The 8,958-nt window shown below is 42.6% G+C and overlaps 1 pseudogene; it reads left to right on the plus strand.

The window, feature by feature from the left end:
* Nucleotides 1-7,154: 7,154 nt before the first annotated feature.
* Nucleotides 7,155-8,449, plus strand: LOC119544867 (annotated as a pseudogene).
* Nucleotides 8,450-8,958: the final 509 nt, after the last annotated feature.

The raw sequence follows: 8,958 nt of genomic DNA on the forward strand, positions 1-8,958 counted from the left end.
CAGACCACTGTTTCCACAAAAGGGTGGGCATTGGAGCTGGGATCTGCAGGAAACAGGGCTGCCTCACAGGCTCCAGCCACTCTAAGCTAGCAAACCTGTGATATAAGAGGCAACAGGGAGATGGAGTAAATCATAGCCATTGAACTCCATCCCTCACATCACAGGGAAGTTTTATTCAACTGACCTGTGTTTTCACCAACACAAAAGCTAGAATGAGCTTCCTAGAGTTGTTGCCATCGTATGACAGCACCTGCTCTGGCTCAGCTCTTCCCAATTTTTTGCCTTAGTGGCAAAAAATTAAAAGCAACCACTATCCAAGGTATGATTTAACACTGTACTGAGATCCTAGACAATGCTATAAAGAAGGAAATAGTATTAGCACTTTTTTTGTCATTATTGTTTTAATGTATGATCATACTAGAGAATCACCTGAACATGAGTGGGCATTGGGTTCTCCTGGGGATCTTCCTAAACTGCAAGTTTCCAATTGAATAAGTTTGAGATTCTGCATTTCTCACAAAATCCCAAGTGGCAATGGTGGCTTATCGACCCTGGAATGCAATATCAAGTCTCCATCGATTCATTCTTTCCTACCCAGGGAATTCACAAATAACCAAGAAATAAGCAATGCATGTGGTTTGACCCTTTGCAGATCCAAGGCCATCAATAGGCCAGTTTTAAAATGCAAATAAGCTATGAATGGCTCTTTTTGGAGAAGAGGGACATAGAGAAGACCTAAATATAGGTTCTATTGTGTGTGCCAGTCACTGAGCAAGTTCCTCTGTGTGCAATCTCATTTAATACAGACAGAGCGAGTTGTTATTCTCATTTTATCAAACAACAAGCAAAGACTCAGATATTAACTTTTCCAAAGGTATCCAGGCAATAAATAGCCAGAGCAGTCTATAACCTCTTCTCTCCAAGCCCAAACCTAATGAGCTTTCCATTATTTCTGGTTCTCTGGTTATCAGTTCATAATATTCCCACTTCAATTTGATTTATCAGGTATGTAGACGCATGTACAGTTAGATACCAGGTTTGTATGTGTTGTGTGTGTGTGTGTACAAAGTTCAAGCCCTCTGGGAATGCACAGTCTAGCAGAAGGCAAATCAAGGAAGGCACACAACAGGCCACACTGGTGCAATAAACTAAGTGCAGAGTCAAAGGCTTAACCGAGAAGCACTCAGCTCAGAATGCAGATCTTGGAAGAGTTGACACCTAAGCTGGTTTTGAAAGGTGAAGAGGAGTTTATTGGCTGAAAAGGCAGTGGATACATTGCCAGGTAGAGGAGAGAGTTGGGAAAAGCTATGATAAAGCTTGCTATGAGGAATATCACAAAATGGGTTGGCTTAAACCACAAGAATTTATTGTCTCTCAGTTTGGGAGACAAAACTCAAGACCAAAAAGGGTTTATCTCAGGAATGCAAGCAGGCTTTGGCATTAAAAAAAAAAAAAAAAAAGTCTCAGGGTAATCCACTATATTCTATGAAATTACAGTGCATTTGAGATGGTGTAAAGGATAAAAATCATATTACCATTTCTATAGATGCCCCCAAAATTGATAAAATCCAACCCTCATTCCTAGATTTAAAATTAAAAAGACATAGCTATCTCAGTTTAAAGGAAAGCTTCTTTAACTCAAAAATTATCTCTCAACAACCTACAGCTAACTTTATCCTTAGTGGCAAAAAAATTAAAAGCAACCACTATCCAAGGTATGATTTAACACTGTACTGAGATCCTAGACAATGCTATAAAGAAGGAAATAGTATTAGTAATACTTTTTGCCATTATTGGTTTAATGTATGTCATACAAGAGAATCACCTGAAGTACTATTAGTTAGTTGAGCTCCACCAGGCAACTAAAATCAACATCAACTTAAAAAAATTAAATTCTTATATGCACCCTGGCTCCTGGAGTTTTGGATGAAGTGAATATGAAATGTACAAAATATTGGTGAAAACATACAATTTCCTATCCTAACAGGCTAGGTTTGCTATTATTTTTCATAAGTGTTCATTTGTATGGATATTTCATTTCTTAAGTTCGGTATATATTTGCTTCTAAAATATAGATTGGCACTTGTTTTTATCTATGTGATTAAGAAGAAGTAAACATAGGGAACTGTATGTCAGGTAATCTCAGAAAAAGTAGAAACTGTAACAAGAACAGCCAAGACTGGTGAGTAGGGTTGTTCACACCAAACAAGGCAGAACACAGCTCTAATAGCTAATCGATACCAGCAATCACATATAATGAGCAAATAGAGAGATGGTTCAACAATGGTTTCCAAAACGATCAATGAGTCAATTTTCCAAATGAAAAGAACAAACCAGGCAAACTAATCCCTCTTCAACTAGGAAATGAAAATTCCAGCTGGCTCTACTAATTGTAATAAAACAATAATTGGGAGCACACAAGTTTCAATAATGTTAACAGAGCAGGTTAATCCATTGTAATTCTGGAAGAACAGGTTATATAGCAAAGACCAAGGGAGATTCAGAAGTACCTCAAGAAACAACAGGTTGCAGGAAAGGAGGTAAGAAAAAGGAAAGAAAGGGAAGGAAGGAGGGGTAGAGAAAAAAAAACAATTTGAAAGGAGTCATCTAGAAACATCTTTTGATGTGAGAAGAAAGGTTTATCTTAAAAAAGTAAGCTGTGGCAACAAAGGATAACTCAGGTTAGGCCTTCCTTTTGGAAAACTGCAAAGTCCAGTGCTCTTAACCCAAAATCAGTTTGTTGATAATCCAGATCCTTTGCCTTCAATTAGTTGAAATTTACTCTTTTTCTTTTAGCGCTGAAAAGACCACTGCAACTATGGGAAGGTTTGAAAACATCCCTAAAAGTTCCAGATCCTAACAATATATCAAAATAAGTATAGCTATAACAGTAGGAAGATTTAAAAACAAGAAAATAATGATGAGATGGAGTAAATCCATAGTGTTAGTATTTTAGAATAGATTTAAGTGGAAGAATAGACATAATCTTCACAAACTGTATTTGGTCATGTGGATTTTTTTTTTTTTTTTTTTTTTTTTTTTGGTTTTTTGGTTTGTTTGTTGCTACTTAAAATTTCTGAAATATTCAATATAATTAGCCATTAGAGCAGACAGCTGGGTACCGTCACCTGGCCAAGTTGACACATGAACCTAACCATCACAAAGGTAAACTTGAATTCTCCAGGAAAAGCCACAAGTTGGGAATTCTGATGAAGGTGACTAAATTCCATGGAAGAAGATGTCTGACTGAAGTTGAGAAACAAATTCTTTCTGACTGCTGAAATCCTCAGCTCCTACTTTAAAAATCTCCAAATGACTGGATGAGGAGACTCCTCTCATTGCCGAACACCTTTGTTGGTTGTAGATGCAATCAGCTGTAGATGCAATCAACTGGCTAATGACTCAAATCCATCTGTAAAATACCTTCTCAGTAACAATCAGGAAATACCTCCATGCAATAAGCAATCCAACCTTTCCAGCCTCATCCCATTCAGGTACCCAGCGTCCCAGTTTGACCCACATACATCCTATTGCTGCAGACTCCAGGCTATGTTTGATGACAAGCAAATGCTCTTTCTTCCTGAAACCCCATTGCTCTTCTCTTTCTGGTTCTTCTCATTCTTTTGCCTAGACAGCTCAGCAGGCACCACCTCGTTGGGGAATTGCTGACCCTCCATGCTGGGAATCTTAAGGCTCCAAGGACCCAGTACCGCTCTATCCTCACACAGCAGCTCAACCACATGAAGAGGTGGCAGCCAGGGACCCTTGAAGATGGTCTCTGTATAATCTGTCTGTAATCCACAGCATCTGATATAATCCCTGATTTACAGTAAGTACTCAGTGATGATCTATGGAGCTGAATTAAGCTGAAAAACTAATATAAGTCTAAAAAGAATAATTAGCCTGCTTTTGCCTGTTTTAGCTACCTCCTAATCACCCTAAAGCTCACCAAAACTTAGATAGTGGAGAGGTGCTCCCTCCCGTCCCCCAACGACTTCAAGCATGGACGAACCAAAAAAGACCAGTAGACTTGAAATCCCAACCCTAATACAAGACACGTAGAAGATGTTTAATAACGTTTGGTGTCCTGGTCACTTGCTCGTCTCACGTCTCCTATTGTCTACTGCTTTCCTTGCCATTTAAGAGTGAGCCAACCTCCCACACATCAGAGCATGTTTCAGATAATTGTCGAAATCATTTCCCACTTCCTCCTGACCCACATTCTACTTCTGTCTACCTGAATTCTCTGGCTCAAGCCATCACCGATTAAATGCTTCTAACTCCTCATTTCTGAAGCTGCATTCTGATTCCCCTCCCTGACTTCTCAATTTTCCTCCCTGTTTAGTTCTGGATTCTGTTCTGTCTTCTGATTTCCACATTAGGTTCTAGCCCTAAGGGATGTTTCCCTGCAGAGAAAACCTCCGTGTCCTCCAAGACAGGGAAATTCTACAGCACAGTGAGAGGCACAAGTGTAAGGAAGGAGGCTCTTAATTCAATCAGCACGCCTTTCCCTCACTTTTGCACACTTGGTGACAGAAGGTAGAGACAGGGCTGCACAAGGGGCGGAAAGAACAGCCACCAATCAGAACGCTAGACTTAGAGGCAGCAGCAGATGTTGCAGGTTCTCATGGTAGACCTAGAAGTCTTTCCAGCTCAGGAAAGCCAGCACAGGGATTTGGCGATGTCTAACAAATATATGCATATGTTCACCTGAACTTCAACAGTCCCGCTTACCCAGAAGATACATTTAGAGCAACACTACCAAATGCATAAGATTATTTGTTGCAGCAAGAACCAACAAGAGTTTTATACACACACACATACACACTATAAAGAATTGGCTCACCTGCTTATGGGAGCTGGTAAGTCCAAATTCTGTATTGCAGGTTGGAGGCTGGAAATTCACGGAGCAGTAATGTTGAAATCTTTTGTCCAGGTCTGTAAGGGAAGCCAGGGAGGAGTAGAGGGTGTGGACTGCAGGTAGAATTCCTTCTGATTCTTGAAACCCCTAAGGTACCATGCCAAGATTGCCTGAGGCCAACCCACACTGCTGAGGGCAATTTCCTTTACTTAAAATCAGTGATGATTGATGCTAATCCCATCCAGGAAATACCTCCATGTGACAGGCAAGCCAGTTTTTGAGCAAACAACTGGATACCACAATACAGTCAAGTTGACACAGAAAATTAACCACAGTACAGCACTGTTTGGATTTGCAAAATGTTAATGTTGGAAACTAAAGAGTCCAGCATTGGGAGACCAGCGGAATAAATTCTGTTGTATACAATCAATGGTGTACTATGCAATGGTGAAAAGGAACAAGGAAAATTTCCATGAACTGACAGGACTTCCAGAAGATGTTGTGAAGTGAAAAACAAAAAAGCAAAGTGTAGAAGAACATATTTTTAAACTATCTTTTTTTAAGAAACAAAGAAATAAGAAAATATGCATATATCTCATTATCTTCACCCAAAAGAACACAAGAAGGGCCATCTAGAAAACAACTGTCAGTAACCCACAAGGGTTGGGAGCTCTGAAGCTGCAGGTTTATGGAGGGCATGACTATCTCTGATTACAACTTTTGAATAGTTCTGACTTTTGAAAGTATCTTAGTGGTCTACACATTCAAAGCATAAAATGAAACCAAAAAGGAGAGGAAAGGGGAAATCTAAAGCTGGGAGTAACTTCAGGGAGTAAACTGAAACAAAGGAACTCTGTTATATTTCAAACAAATACCATAACCACACTGAAGAGGAAAAGAAAAAAAAGACATAAATTAGAAGCATAATATATGACTCTAAACCCTCATTTGAGTGAAATGAAAAGGGGAATGGCAAACAAATTCTAAGTTCTTTTTAGTAGGTTTCTTTTTTTGTAGGTCATGGGCAAAACCTTCCTGAAATATTTTTGGGTGTGTTACACAATTGAGCAAATTAGTGCATGCATTGATGTAGCTAGGAGCCAAGGTAATCCCTGTGGAAGAAAAGAGTGTCAGATATAGACTGGTGGAGGAAAGAAAGAAAGAACCCATCAGGGATGGCTGGGTTTTAGAGGATTGGTGTGACTTTGTGATTTCTAAAATATGTACATGTATGATGTTCTAGTTTGCTAATGCTGCCAGAATGCAGAACACCAGAAATGGATTGACTTTTATAAAGGGAGTTTATTGGTTACACAGTTACAGTCTTAAGGCTGTAAAGTGTCCAAGGTAACACATCAGCAATCGGGTACCTTCACTGGAGTATGGCCAATGGTGTCCAGAAAACCTCGATTAGCTGGGAAGACACGTGGCTGGCGTCTACTCCAAGTTCTGGTTTCAAAACAGCTTTCTCCCAGGATGTTCCTCTCTAGGCCACAGCTCCCCTTCAAAATGTCACCCTCAGTTGCTCTTGGGGTGTTTGTCCTCTCTTAGCTTCTCTGGAGAAAGAGTCTGCATTCAATGGCCATCTTCAAATTGTCTCTCATCTGCAGCTACCCTCTCAGCTTCTGTGCATTCTTCAAGGTGTCCCTCTTGACTGTAGCAAGCTTGTTCCTTCTGTCTGAGCTTATATAGTGCTCCAGTGAACTAATCAAGGCCCATGCTGAATGGGCAGGGCCATGCCTCCATGGAAATTTTCCAATCAGAGTTATCACCTACAGTTGGGTGGGTCGCATCTCCATGGAAATGCTTAATCAAAGAATTACAGTCTAATCAACATTTATATGTCTGCCCACACAAGATTGCATCAAAGATAATGGCGTTTTGGGGGACATAATACATCCAAACCAGCACATATGGATACATACATGTGCCTGGGCACATGTGCATGCACGTATGTGTATATCTGTGTGTAAGGTGCATCCATGTATTACCATGTGTATATAGACTTATATTCATCTAGTGTGGTCCTCTGAAAGCACAAATTTCCTCACCACAGAAGCAATGAGTACACCTAGTCCGCCAACGAGGAATAGGTGCACATCACGTGCCCCAGATGTGATACCCTAGGAAGGATGCATCGTCACCTGTTCAGAATTTTGGCTGAGACTATGCAACCTGAACATGATCATAAGGACTCACCAGGCAAACCCAAAATGAGAGACAATCTATTTAAAAGAAAAGAGGAAGCTGCGTCCATATCCCGAGTCCTGGCCTCTCGCCTTACTCCCCAAACATGAGCTTCACCACCCGCTCCACCACCCTCTCCACCAACTACCGATCCCTGGGCTCGGTCCAGTTGCCCAGCCACCGGATCCGGCCAGCCAGCAGCGCGGCCAGCATCTATGCGGGCGCCAGGGGCTCGGGCTCCCGGATCTTGGTGTCCCACTCCTCTAGCTCCCACGGTGGCTGGGGGTCCAGGGACCTGGCTGGCAGGGTGGCCAGGGGTCTGGCAGGAATAAGGGGCATCCAGGGCAAGAAGGAAACCATGCAAGCCCCGAACAACTGCCTAGCCTCCTACCCGGACAGGGTGAGGAGCCTGGAGACTGAGAATCTGAGACTGGAGGGCAAAATTCGGGAACACCTGGAGAAGAAGGGACCCCAGGTCAGGGGCTGGAGCCACTACTTCAAGATCATCGAGGAACTGAGGGCTCAGATCTTTGAGGTTTCTGTGGACAACGCCCGCATCGTTCTGCAGATTGACAATGCCCGGCTGGCTGCAGATCACTTCAGAGTCAAGTATGAGACTGAGCTGGCCATGCACCAGTCTGTGGAGAGCGACATCCATGGGCTCCACAAGGTCACTGATGACACCAACGTCACTTGGCTGCAGCTGGAGACAGAGATCGAGGCTCTCAAAGAGGAGCTGCTCTTCATGAAGAAGAATCATGAGGAGAGTAAAGGATCTACAAGCCCTGATTGCCAGCTCTGGGCTGACCATGGAGGTGGACGCCCCGAAGTCTCAGGACCTCAGCAAGATCATGGAAGAACATCCGAGCCCAGTATGACGAGTTGGCTCAGATGAACCAAGAGGAGCTGGACAAGTATTGGTCTCAGCAGGTTGAAGAGAGCACCACAGTGGCCACCTCTCAGTCCGCTGAGATAGGAGCTGCTGAGATGACACTCACGGAGCTGAGATGTACTGTCCAGTCCTTGGAAATCAACCTGGACTCCATGAGGAATCTGAAAGCCAGCTTGGAGAACAGCCTGCAGGAGGTGGAAGCCCACTATGCCCTGCAGATGGGGCAGCTCAACGGGGTCCTGCTGCACCCGGAATCTGAGCTGGCACAGACCCGGGCAGAGGGGCAGCACCAGGCCCAGGAGTACGAGGGTCTGCTGAACATCTAGGTCAAGCTGGAGACCAAGATTGCCACCTATCGCCACCTGCTAGAAGATGGAGAGGACTTCAGTCTCAGCGACGCCCTGGGCAGCAGCAACTCCATGCAAACCATCCACAAGACCACCACCCGCAGGATCGTGGATGGCAAAGTGGTATCTGAGACCAACGACACCAAAGTTCTGAGGCACTGAGGCAGCAGAAGCAGGGTGCCCTTTGGGGAACCGGTGACCAATAAAATCTTCTGCATCTTCAAAAAAAAAAAAAAGAAAAGAAAAGAGGGGGCTGCGAAAGATAAAGAGAGGCTGAAGAAATGCTCCAGATTTTAAAAGACTAACGAGACATGACAATTAAATGCAATGCCTGATCCCGACTAGGTGCTGTACTCAATGGGAGAAGATACCATCAAGAACATGATTGGGTCAAATGACAAAATGGAAATATGGGGGGAAGATTAGGAAAAGCGAGATTTACTGTAGTTGGTAACTAGATTGTGCTTATGTAAGAGAATGTCCATATTCTTAGGAAATACTTAAAGAAGTATTTAGGGTTAAAGGGCCCTGTTGTATGCAATTTACCCTCTGTTGGTTCAGAAAAAAAAATGAGAGAAAGAGTGCAAACAACGATGGGAGAAACTGAGCATTCTTTGTACAATTTTTACTCTTACAACTTGTCTAAAGCTTGGCATTATTTTCAAATAAAA

Source organism: Choloepus didactylus, chromosome 9 (genome assembly GCF_015220235.1).
Source record: "Choloepus didactylus isolate mChoDid1 chromosome 9, mChoDid1.pri, whole genome shotgun sequence".
NCBI classification, from domain to species: domain Eukaryota; kingdom Metazoa; phylum Chordata; class Mammalia; order Pilosa; family Megalonychidae; genus Choloepus; species Choloepus didactylus.